Source organism: Mustela putorius, unplaced genomic scaffold (genome assembly GCF_011764305.1).
Source record: "Mustela putorius furo isolate JIRA1106 unplaced genomic scaffold, ASM1176430v1.1 tig00537255_pilon_pilon_pilon, whole genome shotgun sequence".
NCBI lineage: Eukaryota > Metazoa > Chordata > Mammalia > Carnivora > Mustelidae > Mustela > Mustela putorius.
Window position 1 is genome coordinate 1,928,881 of NW_025422394.1, and position 5,628 is coordinate 1,934,508.

Consider the following 5,628-nt stretch of genomic DNA (forward strand, 5'->3'; position numbering starts at 1 on the left):
GATACTTCTTGGTTTTGTTACTTTAGGGTTGGTTGCTTTAAGACTCATCGGGTGGGGGCACCTGGGTGGCTCAGTGGGTTAAGCCGCTGCCTTCGGCTCGGGTCATGATCTCAGGGTCCTGGGATCGAGGCCCACATCGGGCTCTCTGCTCAGCGGGGAGCCTGCTTCCTCCTCTCTCTCTGCCTGCTTGTGATCTCTCTCTGTCAAATAAATAAATAAAATCTTAAAAAAAAAAAAAAGACTCATGGGGTGGTATACCTGTTTAACTTAAGTCTCCCTTCAAATGATATTACACCACTTTCTGTATAGAACAAGAACGTTTTACTAGAATACTTCCATTTATCCCCTCACACTTTGTGCTATTATTGTCATACATCTTCCTTTTACAAGCATTAAAAATCCCATCTAAAAAAAAATCCCATCTAACATTACTTTTGTTTAAACAGTAGATTATCACTTAAAGGGATTTATACAACAAGGAAAACCTTTTCTGTACTCACTCATGTAAATGGATACTATTTCTAATGCTCTTTATTCCTTTGTGTAAATTTGCACTTCCATGTGGTTTAATTTTTGTTCTGCCTTAAAGACTTACTTGAAAACTTCTTTAAAAAAATTTTTTTTTTTTAATTTATTTAGGAAAGAGCACAAGTGGGGTGAGGGACAGAGGGAGAAGCAAACACCCCCCTGAGCAGGAAGCCCAGTGCCAGCTGGATCCCAGCACCCTGGGACCATGACCTGAACCAACCACAGAGGCTTAGCCGACTGAGCCACCCAGGGCCCCTTCCATGTTCCATTTTGAAACTCGGTTTCAGTAGGCACAGAATTCTATGACAACTCCTGCTGGGAGCCCGCTTTCCTCACCTCCACTAACAGGGGGCTGCCTGCTATCACCTTGACCTCGGGGTAGGGGGTGGAGTGCCAGGTTTTTCTGGACGCCTGTGTCCCCCCCCCCCCAGCTTTCCGTCGCGCCCGCACACCTGTATCAGCGAGAGCGTCCTTCTCCAGGCTCTTTCCCTGGGTGGCCCGTTGCCTGCAGCTGGTGGGCTTCTGGGCTTGGCAGGAGCGGGAGAGACGCCCCATGGTCCTAACCAGCCTCCATCTCGGGCAGGCCCTCTGGGCTTCGGCTTCGCAGTGAGGCTTTCTTAGCATTCCTGCTCCTCCCACCGGTGGCCGCCAAACTCGGCCTTTACCTGCGGTGGGTGGAGGCTGCTGGTTTTCCGCGCCTCCCCCAGCACCGGCAAACACCTGTCTGAGAGCGGCCGCTGCCCCTCCCCCAGCAACACAACTAGTTCGCGTCTACTCGTCCCCCAGGAACAATAAATCTTCCCCTGTGTCTCGAGAGCGGCAGGTCGCTTTTGCCTGTACCGCTTCTCCAGAAACAGTCAATCTTTGCCAATGTCCTGTGGTCACCTGCTGACCGGCCTTCAGTGGCTTAACACTTGGGGGAGAAGGATCCCCGCGAGCTCGCGAAACTTTAGGCTGGCTTCTCGGCAGCCACCAGTCACCCCAGCTGCTGCCAGGAGGGCTCGCCCTGGTCTCCTGCGCCCCTCTTGCTCCCTCCGGTGAACACCTGGGGAAGGCTGGTGGGGAAGAGCTTTCCGCCGCGCGCAAACTCCGTGTCTGCAGCCCCAGGTCAGGACCCTGCAGTCACCCACACACCCACACCGAGAAGGTCCTTAAGGTGTAATGCTCTGCTGTCACCGTCTGGAATTCTTCCTTTTTTCCAGCAAGTTTTCGCACATTTCCATCTGGCGCTAAAACCCACAGATTCAACAGCCAGTCCCATCCAAAGCGATACAGAAGCGCACACCTGGTCTTTAAACACGTTTAATATTTTAGCTGGGCTTTTCCTCGCTGTTTGTAGAACACCCACAGGGCTCCACACTCAGCACGCAGCCAGCTAGAGATTCTCTTTCTCTGCCCCTCCGCTGCACTCTCCCTCTCTCTCTCTCTCTAATAAATCAATCTTTGAGACACCTGGGAGGCTCGCTGGGATCCTTCTCCCCCAAGTCTTCATCTACCACAGGATTAGAAAATGATAAATCTTTAGGGCTGCCTGGGTGGCTCAGTGGGTTAAGCCTCTGCCTTCAGCTCAGGTCATGATCTCAGGGTCCTGGGATAGAGCCCCGCATCGGGCTCTCTGCTAGGCAGGGAGCCTGCTCCTTCCTCTTTCTCTACTTGTGATCTCTGTCAAATAAATAAAATCTTAAAAAAAAAATAAAGAAAAAATGATAAATCTTTAAAAAAGAAAAACTAGTGAAGCATGAATAGAGATGAAGAATAATACAATTTGGGAGAATTCTCTAAAGATATTTGGCTTGTGTGCTAGAGAGAAACAGGTTACAGTGCACTCAGTCATTCTGACTGCCAGCCATGTTTCAATACTCAGAATATTCTGTGTGTAAGATCTAGGTCTTCTAAGTTTTTCAATTTTATTCCTCCACGGAAGTATATTACTAAAAACAATAACAAGCAGGCCAAGTAGAAATAGCATTCAAGTTAGTTTTCCCTGGGGCTATTTTTTTTTTAATCTAAAGCTATTTTAAGTCACAGCTTTCTCATATATCAGTTGACAAACTTACAACTCTGTCCTTTTTTAAAATCAGAAGCCTGTTGATATCATGGGAAACTATACAAAATTAGGAAGAGTATAACGTAACCCAATGTATCTTTCATTTACCTTTAATACTTATTTAGCTATATCCCCCACCTACTGTCCTCTCCCCATTATTTTTTGAAGCAAAATTTTACCAGAATTCCTCTGCCTACTTGTGATCTCTGTCAAATAAATAAATAAAATTAAAAAAAGAAAAATGTATCGCTATGCAAAGAAATGGCCTTAATGATTTTTGTGTTAGAAACTATGGGGACAGGAGGCAACTATTCCACAAATTTTAAGGACCATCTGTTAATTGCTAAAATTTTGTCTTTTTAAACAAGAACAAAGTTGTTTTTTTTTTTAAGATTATTTATTTATTTATTTGACAGAGAGAGAAATCACAAGTAGGCAGAAGTAGGCAGAGAGGCAGACAGATAGAGAGGGAGAAGCAGGCTCCCTGCTGGGCAGAGAGCCTGATGTGGGGCTCGATCCCAAGACCCTGGGATCATGACCTGAGCCGAAGGCAGAGGCTTAACCCACTGAGCCACCCAGGTGCCCTGAACAAAGTTTTTTTTTTAAGATGTATTTATTTTAGGGGCACCTGGGTGGCTCATATGGTTAAGCATCTGCCTTCGGCTCAAGACATGATCCCAGAATCCTGGGATCAAGCCCCATGTCGGGCTCCCTGCTCAGCCGGGAACCTGCTTCTCCCTCTCCCCCTGCTTGTGCTTTCTCTGTCAAATAAATAAAATCTTTAAAAAAAAAAAAAAAGATTTATTTATTTTAGTTGGGGGAGGGGCAGAGGGAGAGAGAGTCTCAAGCAGACTCCCTGCTGAGCATGGAGCCCAATACAGGGCTCGATCTCACAACCCTGAGATCATAACCCACACTGAAATTAAGATTCTGACACTTACTTGACTGAGGCACCCAAACGTCCCATATTTTTTTTTAATGATAATCATTTTCTGTAGTCTGTATCCTTGGATGTGGATGTGAGCAGACAACTGAAGACAGAACCTATGAAAGTCTGTGATCAGAACAGGTGAATATGGAAGCATCTGTTCATTTTCTTTTGTATTTCTATCTGCATTTGAGTCTATCTCAAAAAATATTGGACATTTACTGACTCTTCAGAAGGAACCCTAATTAAGACAAATTACCAGCCACAGAAACCAAGGAATCTATCCACAACAGTAAAAGTCATTCATCCTGAAGACATCTTTATACTGTTGGGGGAGGGACGCCTGGGTGGCTCAGTTGGTTAAGCAGCTGCCTTCGGCTCAGGTCATGATCCCAGCGTCCTGGGATCGAGTCCCGCATCGGGCTCCTTGCTTGGCAAGGAGCCTGCTTCTCCCTCTGCCTCTGCTGCCACTCTGCCTGCCTGTGCTCATGTGTGCTCTCTCTCTTTCTCTGGCAAATAAATAAATAAAATCTTAAAAAAAAAAAAGATTATACTGTTGGGGGAAATGTCCTTAATGTTTCTTGTACTAGTTTCTCTTGCCACATAACAAATATCCCCTCGTCAGAGTCAGCTACCACAATTCCTAAGTAGAAAAACTTCTTGGTAACTTTTACAATAATCAGTTTTTCCAAGGGGTCTAAACATTTGGGGTCCTTTTTTTTTTTTTTTTTTTTTTTGCTTTTTTAATCAATTGTACATAAGTATAAAGTACAGCAGGACACACAGAAAACTAATTTTAGTCACATTTACTTCTGGATGTTGAGATTATGGGTGATTTTAATTTTGTTTTTATAACTTTGTGAAGTTTTGAATTCCTTTTATGATTAATTTAAAATATGAAACTTTTTCATTTTTTTCAATGTGGGATATTCCAGAGACAAAAAAAAAAAAAAAGAGGTTGAGACAGCTTATTATTTTCAAACATGTATTAAGCATCTACTATATACTAGGTACTTCTGGAGGAAAAGAAAGATATAATTCTTGCCTTTTTTTTAAAGATTTTATTTATTTATTTGACAGAGAGAGATTACAAGTAGGCAGAGAGGGAGGCAGAGAGAGGGGAAGGGAAGCAGGCCCCTGCTGAGCAGAGAGCCCAACGCGGGACTCGATCCCAGGACCCCGAGATCACGACCTGAGCCGAAGGCAGAGGCTTAACCCACTGAGCCACCCAGGCGCCCACAATTCTTGCTTTTAAGGAATTATGTATTTGGGGAAACAAAAATACAGCAATAATACAGTGTAATAAATTCTACACAAGAAGTAAAAGGAGCATTAAAGAGAGGCCAATACACACAGGAGTCAACTTAATTGACTCAACACACATAGGAAAAGAAAAAGTGAGAGACCATAACAAAGATCTTTTTATACCACACTTGTGAGTTGAACTTGGTATTACTCAAGTTCATGAATATAACACTGCAGGAAGATGAAATAAACTATCAGGAAGATGAAATAAACTATATATATATAGTTTATATATTCAAATAAACTATATATATATAGTTTATATAGTATATAACTTATAGGTTATATAGTATATATAAACTATATATATATAGTTTATTTCATCTTCCTGCAGTGTATATAGTATATATAGTTATAGTTAGTATATTTAGTTATAGTATATATATATAACTTATAGGTTATATAGTATATATAAACTATATATATATAGTTTATTTCATCTTCCTGCAGTGTATATATATATACCATAGGTCATATATATACATACACACACACACATTCCTACTTAATAGACTTTAGAGAGTCTGAATTGTGAGACGGTCAGAGTGGCAAGATGGACTGTAGAGGCAGAAAACAGACTCGTATGACTTTGTTTTTCAACATAATGATAAATGATGTCAGCTAGGAAAAATACAGATCATTGAGTATCTTACTGTAGACATTTTTATCTAGTCTTCATTTGGTACATGGTAAGATGGCACATTCTAAAAACTATTATATGCAGAGAGTAATCCTTTTCTAATCCTTTATGTCCACATGTTCCCAAGGACATCAACATTAAAGTGTTTCCCTTCTTGAGGTCAATCAAAGGATGGCATAA